The 13,397-nt window shown below is 40.9% G+C and overlaps 1 protein-coding gene and 2 pseudogenes across 1 annotated transcript in view; 2 read left to right on the top strand and 1 right to left on the bottom strand.

Moving 5' to 3' along the window:
* CPE (carboxypeptidase E) overlaps nt 1–13,397 on the bottom strand; it is a 122,274-nt gene that overhangs the window by 85,309 nt on the left and 23,568 nt on the right. The gene's annotated exons all lie outside the window — the stretch shown is intronic.
* On the top strand, nt 7,881–8,457 carry LOC119622152 (histone H2A.Z pseudogene; annotated as a pseudogene).
* LOC103236489 (trifunctional enzyme subunit alpha, mitochondrial pseudogene) lies at nt 9,282–12,110 on the top strand (annotated as a pseudogene).

The raw sequence follows: 13,397 nt of genomic DNA, 5'->3' as shown, positions 1-13,397 counted from the left end.
GCTCAATTTGGTTTCTGGATGCATTCCTCTAAATTATTTTATATATATTCTGTAAATAAGTACATATATGTATATATGTAAATATATGTGTGTGTGTGTGTGTGTGTGTATATATTACTTTATCTCTATATCTACATTATCCAGGATACTTTGGCACAACATTTCTTAAGTCAAATTGTGTAGGCCAGTGAATATTCATCAAACTACCTTAAAGATGGAGCCAAGTGGCCTACAAGAGAATACTGCTAAGGCTGTTAACACATACAATTTATGCAAGAGAATATTCTAAGCTTCCTGATTGCATCACTGTTTTAATTTTTTCTTACATGCTTAGAAATCCTAACAAATTTTATTTTTCAAACATTTGAATTTAAGATGTGTACAAGTATACTCCGACTCTATAAACTTACCCTTCTTTAAAGCAGACCATCCTATTCATCATAAGATTATTAAAAATGTATACCTTTGTTTTTATATGTCATAAAAAATCTTTCTTTGGAATAAAATAGATTTTTATTCAAAGAGGCAGAACTGTTTTCAAGATAAATCCAATCTGATCAATCTGACAGATTAAGACTCTTTTCAATAGTTATTCCTCAAATTATTTAAATAATTTATGAAACAGTAAAGGCTTAAAAGCCTTAAAAGTTCTAGACCCTTCATGGATTTTATTTTTGGTATATTATTGCAGGAAAATACATATAAATCTTTTGAGAAAAATGACAAAACCAAGACTTTTTTCCCCAGTATGCTATAAGTGAGCTCAGTAAATGTTTCAAAGTGAACGATTTTTCTTGTCCATATTAAAATAGAATACTTCTCAAATGCTATTAATAATTTAACTTAGAATAGAATCATAAATATGCATGAATGGAAGATCACTTCCTCTATCCCCATGCTCAGAAGACCTTTGACTAAGCATTTCCAGAAAGATAAACAGCTGCCCAATTATCAGGTATCTCCAGGTACGTCGATGCCAGAGGCTCTGAGAAAAAGAAAAGGCTTACGTGACATCTTTTGTGACCTCTTGAGCTGTGTTGGTTGTCCCCTCCTCTGTGTTCCTGTTCATGCCTGTAACATAACTCCTAGCATGTGCCTTAATTATCTATTTACACATCAGTTTCTCACACAAAAGTTTCCAAAGCACTTTAGTGATCCTTACTTTTTATTTGAGAAAGTAAGCTCAGAAAAGTTAAGTAACTTGCCTGAAGCCTCAAAGGTAGTACGTGATAAAGCCAGAATTCAACTAAGAGCTATCTGAGTCCAAAGCCCCTCGAATTCTCCATCATACTATGTTTCTGCCTCAAATATGGCATCACTCCTAATGAAGCTGGTGTCCAAAACATGCCTGCTAATTGACTACATGCGTGAATGCCTTACATGTACGAATGCCTTACATGTACATGTTCTGGGTCACCATGCTGGGTACTGGAGAGAACTGTGCGAACAAGATTCCCGTTCTCTCTTTCCCAATTCTTCGCTTCAGACCCAGCATCACATGGTTTCCAGGCCCGTGGACTCAGGGAAAGTGGTGGTGGACATGCAATTACAACACACTGTAGAGACATGGCATCAAGGTAGAGATTAAAAAGAAGGGACAAGAATAGCCACTTAAGAAGGTTAGAGTAAGAGGAAAGAGGGGAAGAAAAGAATGTTGAGGCCGGTGAACCGGCATATACAACATGTGAGAGACAAGAAAGAGCATGTTTTGTTAAAATGAGAAAAGCCTGTAGAGCTAGGGCTCAGAGAGTGCAAGCGTGATGCTGCAGAGGTATGCAGGGACCCGGCCAGAAGAACCTGCAGCGCATGCTGAGAAGTCTAGGTTTGATCCTAGGTGGAACAGTGAGCAACTGCACCGAGTTAAGCAGAGGAACATTACAGACCTTGTGTTTGAGAAAATCACTGGTTACAACGGTGCAAAAAGAAATGGAGTGCATGGCTGATTAGAGGCTGGGAAGCCAATGATTGAAGCATTGAAGAGGTGAAGACTATGACTCTAGAACTTCTTCCCAGCATACGAATTTAAATAGGTCACTGTTTAATTTTTGAACATGTTCATATTTTTTAAATGTGAATAAACATACCTTTCCCACCTCCCTCAGAGGGTTAGCTTCTAAGATAAGGTGCACAGTGGCAATGCCGCCTGTCTGAGACAGGACTGTGTGGTGCTAAGAGCACAGGCTCTGGAATGAGAGTCTGGATTTCAAACCTTACTCCCCCATTCCTGACCATGAAAACTCTGAGCAAGTAACACAACTCTTCTGTGCCTCAGTTTCCTAATCTGTAAAATAGAGATAATAATGGTAGCTGATTCATAGTCTTTATTGAGAGGACTTAATAAAATAATGCCTGTTTTATTTATTGTCTTATTTCCAGCATCTAGAATTTTTCTTGGTATGTAGTAAATGCTTACTAATATTAGTATTTATTTGAAAAGTATAAAGGATTATGTAATTGTAAGGTGTCAACATAACTAAAAAAGGTATTTAACGTCTACAATTTTCCCACCACCAAAAAAAAAATCATATTTTTAAAAATCCACAATCCCTCAAGAACATATCTGTTCTTATAAACATGAAGGTAAGTTTGCAACTTTCTCTTTTGTTTCTTCCTCAACTTTTCCATGATGTGCTTTATCCTTTCAAACAAAACCTCTTCTGTTTAACACATTTGTAAACCCCAACTTTCAGGCTGGCTGGGGCCCAAATGCCTTCTAAACATCACTGAATCCTGCTCTGCCCGTAGACAGAGGCTGTTCCAGTGTACAAGTTGTGCTTGGGTATAGCTTGGCACATTTGAAAGACCAAAATAGTTACCAATGGTTACAAAAATTATGGTTCTCTCGTGGAAGGAAAACACTGTCATTTTAAAGAGATGGTTTCCTCCTCCTGGAGGAATGTAGAGACTCTCTGGCCCCCACTACCCTTCTCCCCATTCCTTCCAGCAAAAGGTTTTCTCCTCCATCACCAGCCGCAGGCGCAGTGCTTCAATGGGCAGAACCAGAATCCACTGAACGACTTACCATACACAGTAACAAAAGCATACTTTTCACCTTTGAATTTTTATATTTTTTTATTGCATTAATCATTTGATCAGATAAAGCAGATCTGTTTGCCATGTGCCCTACATTCTACAGGTATTGAGGTCTCCATGAGAAAACTCCCTCAAGCGCATCACAGGGTTTCCATGTGAGCTATGACAAATTAGAAATCAAGTGGCCATACTTAAAAAGGAGGCAAAGCTGGTTTCCATCTTTATTCAATGGAGAGTGAAAAGGAGAAGGAGCATTCATTGATAAAGGCTATTCCTGGCCAATTATTTAGCAACTGGTATGACACTGATTTACCAACTGTCTAGAATGTCAAGTGTACCTACCAGGTGGTAACTGTGAGCTCTGTAGAATGACATAAACTAAACAAAACAAGGGATCAGGGAAGGAGGAAGGGCAACGAGTAGGAGGGAGAAAGAAAGGAAGAGGGATGGAGGGCAGGAGGATTGGAAAAGAAAAAGTTGTATAGCTTAGTTTGACCAAAAGTCAATTTCTAAATAAACAAGTACTAATAGCACCTCTCTTATGCGACTAAAAAAGCTCCCTTTCCAACAATGCCTTTTTGTTTTAATTAATCTTTCCACAGAGGAGAAAAAAAGGAAAAAATATTCCCTCTGGAGAGGAGAAGGAGGCCAACTATCAGAAACAATGAGCTAGATTTTTATCTTAAGTCATACTGTGCTCAAGACCCTCTAGATAATTTTGAAATAATCACTTCCCTATTTCCTTTAGCACTGGAAAGACTATGTAAATGTCCTCCATTCAGCATGCTCTCTGGTCTTGGATTTATCTACTAATATAGTCATGAAATTACCTTTGACATCCCCTGAAACCTGGCTTTCTGCTAGATTGTCATCCTTCATCCTCAGATCCTGAAACATCCATAGAAAGGGAACCCCAAAGTGCAAGTGCACACACACCCACGCACACACAAACACACCCACACACACACAAATACACACACACCCCCCACACACACACACACAGCCTTTCTGCCTTCCTAAATCTAAAAGGTATAGCAGCACCATAAATTAAAAGAAAAGAAAATTAATTTTGAGCAAAATTTTCTCATTCTCTAATCTAATATCAGGTTTCAGTTAGATATTAATATTTAAAATATCTCCGAATACATTACTCTACCTTCCATTTGAGGAAAGCAACAAATGTAAACACAAATATGGTCCCCTTCCCTTTGTAACCTTTCTTTTCTTTCCATTTTTTAATAGCTGCAAACTTACAGGACTTCTGCCTTTTAAATCAAGTATTACTAAATTTCTATTTCGGCACCTTCTGGGATGACAAGATTCCAAATATGTAATAAAAATAAATTGCCATTAATAGCTAGGTCTTTGGCAGAGTTACTGGCCTGTTTTGTTTACTTACCCAGTGCCAGTGTGATTTTCTACTTTGGGCACAGCTGTGAACAAGACTATTAATAATCAGGCTTCATCAAAAGGAGTCAGTTCATAGCTCTGTAATTCAATCATTTTTTTAACCTTTTACAAATCGAAGTTGTTCTGAGTGAGTTGTTCACATAGCTGAAGATTGACCTATTAAAATCTCTGATTTTTTTTCAGTCTCCCTCTGTCACCCAGGTTACAGGGCAGTGGCCTGATCTTGACTCACTGCAAACTGTGCCTCCCGGGTTCCATCGATTCTCCTGCCTCAGCCTCCCAAGTAGCTGGGACTACAGGCACCTGCTACCACACCCAGCTAATTTTTGTATTTTTAGTAGAGAAAGGGGTTTCACCACGTTGGCCATGCTGGTCTCAAACTCTTGACCTCAGGTGATCCACCCACCTTGGCCTCCCAAAGTGCTGGGATCATAGGTGTGAGCCACTGCACCTGGCCTCTGTTTTTTTGTTTGTTTGTTTGTGGTTTTTTTTTTTTTTTTTTAAACCTGTATGGTTTATAAATAAAACTACTTCAGAAAGAGGGCGACTGGCACACAATCCTGAGAGCCTGCAAACCCCGTCAACACTAGGCCTGCAAGGAAATGTTACAGAATTCAACAAGATGAAGGGTCCTCCTGAATGAACACAATGTAAGTATAAATAAAGTATAGTATAAAATAATTTAATAAAGACTGGCTCATCCTAGTTTGTTCCAGGATAAGGTCACCACAGTATTTCACAGTTTCTTAGAAAAGCGTTGATATACTGCTATTATTGATCTTTTCTTTATCAAGATTTCATTTGTACACTGAAAGATTCAGAGTTTTAAAAAAAAAGTCATCAAGTTAAATCCATTATTTATTTTAGTCTCTCTCACAAGTGGCATCGATTTACTGAACCCTGACTGTGGGATATAAGCATGAGTGGAGAACAGGCGCCGTGGCTCAGCCTGTAATCCCAGCACTTCAGGAGGCTGAGGCGGGTGGATCACTTGAGGCCAAGAGTTCGAGACCAGCCAGGCCAACATGGTGAAACCCTGGCTAAATACAAAAGTTAGCCAGGCATAGTAGCGCACACCTATAATCCTAGCTACTGGGGAGACTGAGACACAAGAATCACTTGAACCCTGGAGGCAGAGCTTGCAGTGAGCCGAGATCGCACCATTGCACTCCAGCTGGGCAACACAGGGAGACTGCGTGGGTGAAAAATTTTAACCAGCCTCACTCCCATTACTTTCCTGCATTCAGTGTCATAATCCGACACTTAAATGCTCCCTCTGCATGTCCCACATCAACCATTCTGGAACCACCACCCACTCCACTATATACTTGCTTATGTGCTCGAGAGCTTAGCTGCTCTAGGCATACTTGTGACCAAACAAATGTTAAGAGAGACAGTTGCTGTCTGATTTCACCAGACAGAGGTAAATGCTTGAGATTATCCATAAACGAATCCATTCCATAATGTCTCCTGCAGAAACTTTTTTCAATATTCTAATCAGAATTACTGTTGTCTTCCTCTATGCACACTTAGCCCTTTGTCACTACTATTGACTTTATATTATTCTCTCTCTGTCTCCCCCCACCCCAAATGAAGACTCTTCGAGTATCAGGAACATAGGGGAACCATCACAGTGCATTACGATGGCTCTCAAAGTGTGGCCCCTGAACCAGTGGCATCAGAATCCCTGAAAACTTGTCAGAAAACCAAAATTTCAGGCCCTGCCTCAGACCTACTGAATTAAACTCTAGGGGTGGGACCCCAGCAACCAGTGTTTTAACAAGCCCTACAGGTGATCCCGACACAAGCTCAAAATTGAGAACCACTGGTATACTGAAATAAGTACGGGTTTTGGAAGCAGATAACCTAAGGCTTTTAAATTCCTACTGTGCCCCTTATTAGCCAATGACATTAATCAAGTAGTTTGCTATCTTTGAGTTGCCTCTACTCACTTATGAAATTCATGACTTGTGAAAATATGCTGAGGGGTGGATGCTTTTTTAAATAATAGTCTTTTCAATAAGTTGTGCTGGGGCAACGGGATATCCACCTGCAAAAGAAGGAAAGTGGATATTGGATAACTCTACCTATCCAATAAAAAAGTTAACTCAAAATGGATCAAAGATTTAAATGTGAGAGTTAAAGTTATAACACTCTTAGAAGAAAATGTAGGTGTAAATCTTTGTGACCTTAAATTAGGCAACGTTTTTTTAGATATGACACAAAGAGCACAAGAAACACAAGAAAAATACATAAATTGGACCACATTAAAATGTAAAACTTCTGTACTTGAAAGGATACTATCAAGAAAGTAAGAAGACAATCCACAGAATGGGAGAACATTTTTGCAAATCGTATATCTGATAAGGGACCTGGTTCCAGGATACATAGGGAGCTCTTACACCTCAACAATAATAAGACAAATTGCCCAATTTAAAATGAATAGACAGCCCCAGGTGCAGTGCCACATGCCTGTTGTCTCAGCTACTTGGGAGGCTGAGGTGAGAAGATCCCCGGAGCCCAGGAGTTTGAGACACAGCAGAACTCTGTCTCTTAAATATTAAAAAAAGTTGGGTTGGGCACAGTGGCTCACGCCTGTAATCCCAACATTTTGGGAGGCTGAGGCGGGTGGATCACCTGAGGTCAGGAGTTCAAGACCAGGCTGGCCAACATGGCAAAACCCCATCTCTACTAAAAAATTTAAAAATAAAAAATTAGCCAGGCATGGTGGCAGGTACCTGTAATCCCAGCTACTCAGGAGGCTGAGGCAGAGAACTGCTTGAAACTGAGAGGTGGAGGTTGCAGTGAGCCAAGATCACGCCACTGCACTCCAGCCTGGGCAACAGAGTGAGACTCCATCTCAAAAAAAAAAAAAAAAGAAAAGAAAAAATTGGAGCCTGGCATGATGCTTGTAATCCCAGCAATCCACTTGAGTTACTTGGGAGGCTGAAGTGGGAGAATCCCTTGAGCCTGGGAATTTGAGACCAGCCTGGGCAACATAGCCAGACCCCATCTCAAAAAAAAAAAAAAAGACTGGAAGTTTCTCTAAAGAAGATATACATATGGTCAATAAGCACATGAAAAGATGCTTAATATCATTAGCCATCAGGGAAATGCAAATCAAAACAACATTAAAATATCACCTCACACCCAGTAGAATGGCTATAATCAAAACGACAGCAAAAAACAAGTTGGCGAGGATATAGAGAAATTGGAGCCTTTGTACACTGCCGATGGGAATGTAAATGGTGCAGCCATTCTGGAAAACAGTCTGGCAGTCCCTGAAAATATTAAACAAAGAATTGCAATATGACCCAGCAATTCCACTGCTAGGTACATACCCAAAAGAAATAAAAACACATATCCACACAAAAACTTGCACATGAGTGCCATAGCAGCCTTGTTCATGATAGTCAAAAAAAATGGAAACAGCAGTTTGAATCGCGGTGCGACGAAGGAGTAGGTGGTGGGATCTCACCGTGGGTCCGATTAGCCTTTTCTCTGCCTTGCTTGCTTGAGCTTCAGCAGAATTCGAAATGGCTGGCGGTAAGGCTAGAAAGGACTCCGGAAAGGCCAAGACAAAGGCGGTTTCCCGCTCGCAGAGAGCCGGCTTGCAGTTCCCAGTGGGCCGTATTCATTGACACCTGAAATCTAGGACGACCAGTCATGGACGTGTGGGCGCGACTGCCGCTGTGTACAGCGCAGCCATCCTGGAGTACCTCACCGCAGAGGTACTTGAACTGGCAGGAAATGCATCAAAAGACTTAAAGGTAAAGCGTATTACCCCTGGTCACTTGCAACTTGCTATTCCTGGAGATGAAGAATTGGATTCGCTCATCAAGGCTACAATTGCTGGTGGTGGTGTCATTCCACACATCCACAAATCTCTGATTGGGAAGAAAGGACAACAGAAGACTGTCTAAAGGATGCCTGGATTCCGTGTTATCTCAGGACTCTAAATACTCTAACAGCTGTCCAGTGTTGCTGATTCCAGTGGACTGGATCTCTGTGAAAAACACAATTTTGCCTTTTTGTAATTCTATGTGAGCAAGTTGGAAGTTTAATTAGCTTTCCAACCAACCAAATTTCTTCATTCGAGTCTTAACCATATTTAAGTGTTACTGTGGCTTCAAAGAAGCTATTGATTCTGAAGTAGTGGGTTTTGATTGAGTTGACTGTTTTTAAAAAACTGTTTGGATTTTAATTGTGATGCAGAAGTTATAGTAACAAACGTTTGGTTTTGTACAGACATTATTTCCACTCTGGTGGATAAGCTCAATAAAGGTCATATCCCAACAACAACAAAAAAAAATGGAAACAACCCAGATGGCTATCAACGGATGAATGGAAAAACAAAATATGGTAAATCCACATAAAGGAGTACTAATACATGCTACAACATAGGTGAACCTTGAAAACACTATGCTAAGTTAAAGGAGTCAGCCACAAAAGACCACATACTGCACAATTTGATGTATATGAAATGTCTAGAATAAGCAAATCTATGGAGACAAAAAGTAGATTAGTCTGGTTGCCTAGAGTGGTTGGAGCAGGATTGGGAGGAAATGGGAAAATGAGGAGTAACTGCTAACGGGTATGGGGTTCTTTTTGAGGTGATGATATAAATGTTCTACAATTGTGGTGATGGCTGCACAACACTGTGGATATACTATAAACCATTGAATTTTACTTTTAATTGTGTGAACTATTTGGTATGTGAATTCTGTCTCAATAAAGCTGCAACAAAATAAAATGACCACAAAGATTTTCAGCCATTAAATATTAAAATATTTAATTAAAAAGGCAAGTTTTAGGAGGGAGCTTAAGAACAGTACAACCCTGAAATCTGAGGAAAAAACTCTGAAGTCAGTTCATTTGTATTCTCCTTGGTTATGATAAATCAAAAAAGCCAATACAGAAGGTAAGAATGAAATTAAAGAGAAGCGCTCTCCACTGCTGTTCTCTTCAGCTCAACATGGTGGCCTACTAGGCGACTGGCAGCCTTAGCCGCTTCTCTGCCTTCAGGATCCCCCGCTCCCGAGGTTATGTATGCTGCAATTTTACAGGGTCCTCTGCTTTGATGACCACAATCCATATTAACTATGGAGTCAAAGGGGATGTGGCAGTTATTTGAATTAACTCTCCCCATTCAAAGGTAAAAACACTGAATAAACAAAGAGCTGCATTCAGAGTTCACAGAAGTTATGGATGAAATCTGGGCTAGTGATCAAATCAGAAGTGTCATCCTTATCTCATCAAAGCCAGGCTGCTTTACTGTAGGTGCTGATATCGACATGTTAGCCTCTTGCAAGACCCCTCAAGAAGTAACACAGATATCACAAGAAGTACCGAGAACATTTGAGAAATTGAAAAGTCCACAAAGCCTGTTGTGACTGCCATCAGTGGATCCTGCCTGGGAGGAGGACTTGAGTTTGCCATTTTATGCCAATACAGAATAGCAACAAAAGACAGAAAAACAGTATTAGGTGCTCCTGAAGTCTTGCTGGGGATCTTACCAGGAGCAGGAGGTGCACAAAGGCTGCCCAAAATGGTGGGTGTGCCTGCTGCTTTTGACATGATGCTGACTGGTAGAAACATTCATGCAGACAAGGCAAAGAAAATGGGACTTGTTGACCAATTGGTGGAATCCCTGGGACCAGGACTAAAACTTCCAGAGGAACAGAAAATCAAACACCTAGAAGAAGTCACAATTACTTTTGCCAAAGGACTAGCTGATAAGATCTCTCCAAAGAGAGACAAAGGATTGGTGGAAAAATTGACAGTGTATGCCATAACTATTCCATTTGTCAGGCAGCAAATTTACAAAACAAGTGGAAGAAAACGTGTGAAAGCAGACTAAAGGGCTTTATCCTGCACCTCTGAAAATAATTGATATGGTAAAGACTAGAATTGAGCAAGGAAGTGATGCTGGTTATCTCTCTGAATCTCAGAAATTTGGAGAGCTTGTAATGACCAAAGAATCAAAGGCCTTGATGGGACTCTACCATGGTCAGGTCCTGTGCAAGAAGAATACATCTGGAGCTCCACAGAAGGAAGTTAAGCATCTGGCTATTCTTGGTGTAGGGATGATGGAAGCAGGCATCACCCAAGTCTCCATGGATAAGGGGCTAAAGACTATACTTAAAGATGCCACACTCACTGGGCTAGGCCGAGGACAGCAACAAGTGTTCAAAGGACTGACTGACAAAGTGAAGAAGAAAGCTCTAACATCATTTGAAAGGGATTCCATCTTCAGCAACTTGACTGGGCAGTTTGATTACCACGGGTTTTAAAAAGACCAACACGGTGATGGACACTGTGTTTGAGGACCTTAGTTTTAAGCACAGAGTGCTACAGGAAGTAGAAGCGGTGACTCTAGATCACTGTGTCTTTGCCAGTAACATATCTGCTCTCCCAATCAGTGAAATTACCGCTATCAGCAAAAGACCTGAGAAGGTGATTGGCAGGCACTACTTCTCTCCTGTGGACAAGAGGCAGCTGCTGCTGGAGATGATCACAACTGAGAAGACTTCCAAAGACACCAGTGCCTCAGCTGTAGCAGTCCGTCTCAAGCAGGGGAAGGTCATCATTGTGGTTAAGGATGGACCTGGCTTCTATACCACCAGGTGTCTTGCACCCATGATGTCTGAAGTCATCCGAATCCTCCAGGAAGGAGTTGACCCGAAGAAGCTGGATTCCCTGACCACAAACCTTGGCTTTCCTATGGGTGCCGCCACACTGGTGGATGAAGTTGGTGTGGATGTAGCAAAACGTGTGGCAAAAGATCTGGGCAAAGCCTTTGGGGAGCAATCTGGAGGTGGAAACCCAGAACTGCTGACACAGATGGTGTCCAAGGGCTTTCTAGGTCACAAGTCTGGGTAGGGCTTTTCCATCTGTCAGGAGGGTGTGAAGAGTAAGAATTTGAATTCTGACATGGACAGTATTTTAGCAAGTCTGAAGATGCCTCCTAAGTCTGAAGTCTCCTCAGATGAAGACATCCAGTTCTGCCTAGTGACAAGATTAGTGAGTGAGGCAGTCATGTGCCTGCAAGAGGGGACCTTGGCCACACCTGCAGAGGGAGACACTGGAGCCATCTTTGGGCTCAGTTTGCCACCTTGTCTTGGAGGGCCTTTCCGCTTTGTGCATCTGTATGGCACCCAGAAGATAGTGGACGGGCTCAAGAGGTATGAAGCTGCCTATGGAAAAGAGTTCACCCCATGCCAGCTGCTCGTTGACCACACTAACAGCCCTAACAAGAAGTGTTACCAGTGAGCAGGCCTCATGCCTCACTCAGTCAGTGCACTAACCCCAGCTGCCGGCAGTGCTGGTTCTCCAACAGAGTGGCGTCTAGATTTATCAGAGTTACGAGAAAGAAGACAAACTCCAGCATTGGGTTTGCTCCCTGATTAAAGTGCCTTCAGCCAAGATCATCTCTCCCTCCTGGTGAAGTCTGACTGTGAATTAGAGTTAGCACTTCCTATTGGAAGGTGGAAGCCCCCATGCTCATTGTATAAGCCCTGAGGCCTAGAGTGGCAGCCAAGAGCCGTCTGGAGCCATCTGTCTCCCTGTTCCTCCCAGGAAGCCAGGGTGGCCAGGGGTGGTGAGGGCAATTCTGTACCCAGCCAAACATATAACAATAAAAACCAAACTCTGTTAAAAAAAAAAAAAAAAAAAAAAAAAGAATGAAATTAAAAACATGAATTACAAGAGGCTTTCAACATCCTCTTTTTATGTTGTTAGCAAGCCAGAAAACACATTCCCCATGGCATATGTTACAATTTAAATTTCGTTCAAGAATTAAATCATTGTCATATTAATAGTGGTAGTAGGATTTTAGAGCTGGGGCCCCAATGATTATCTATTCCAACTTCCAGATTTTACAAAAATAGACTGCTCTAACATTTTTCATACAACACCACACAGCTTCCCCATCAGTGTGCAGACGTTAATTTTTGCTTAACGTAATTCTAATAAACTGTTTTCTGGAACATGTGTTTCAGCCTCAAAAATATGATTTTTTAAAAAGTTTCTTACACTGTCTTTTCACATTTAGTTAACATGAGCCTTTCTTTGTTTCAATGAGAGGTAGTGATGCTTTCCTTTGTGATACACACATCATAAAACAGTCGCCTTCAGCTTTTGTTTTTTAATAGCTTGCTTACATAAGTTTTACAGAGCTATGAAAGAATCAAATAGCAATCAAAATATTCTTCATAATCATCATTAATTTCTAGTTGATTCCCAGTGTTAACTTTTTCAATCTGAGTTCAAATTTGGTGTGCCTGCATTTTAATTCAGGGCCAGATATTTCCCAGGGTTCGATTGTTTCAAATTCAGAAAAAGAGAAGAAGAGTCTGGCATTTTACATTCCATATTTCAAAACAACTATTTCCAAAGAAAAAATATCTTAAAATATTTTTTAAAAACAAAGGTAGTTTTCTCACTTCTGTTTTTCTACTTGCCACATTCTTCAGGTTTTCGTATTGACTCCTCTTAAGGGGAGAGTAAATCTTTTTGTGACATATTTGTGACATATTTGTCACAAAAAGTGTATATTTTAATTTACATGGTGCATTAGGCCATTTTTACATTACTATAAAGAAATATCAGCGACTGAGTAATTTACAAAGAAAAGAAGTTTAATTGGCTCACGGTTCTGCAGGCTGTACAAGAACGATGCTGGCACCTACTCGGCTTCTGGGGAGGCCTCAGGGAGCTCTCACTCATGGTGGAAGCTGGAGCATGCACGTTACATGGAGAGAAAGGTAGTAAGGCGGGGGAGGTGCCACACACTTAATCAGATCTCGTGAGAACTCACACCAGGGAATGGCATCAAGTCATTCATGAGGAATCTGCCCCCATGATCCACACACCTCCCAACAGGACCCATCTCCAACACTGGGCATTACATGTTAACATGAGATTTGTTCAGGGACAGATATCCAAACTATTTC

Source organism: Chlorocebus sabaeus, chromosome 7, assembly GCF_047675955.1.
Source record: "Chlorocebus sabaeus isolate Y175 chromosome 7, mChlSab1.0.hap1, whole genome shotgun sequence".
Lineage (NCBI taxonomy): Eukaryota > Metazoa > Chordata > Mammalia > Primates > Cercopithecidae > Chlorocebus > Chlorocebus sabaeus.
Note: the sequence above shows the minus strand (reverse complement) of the source record. Positions and strands in the feature narration are given on the sequence as shown.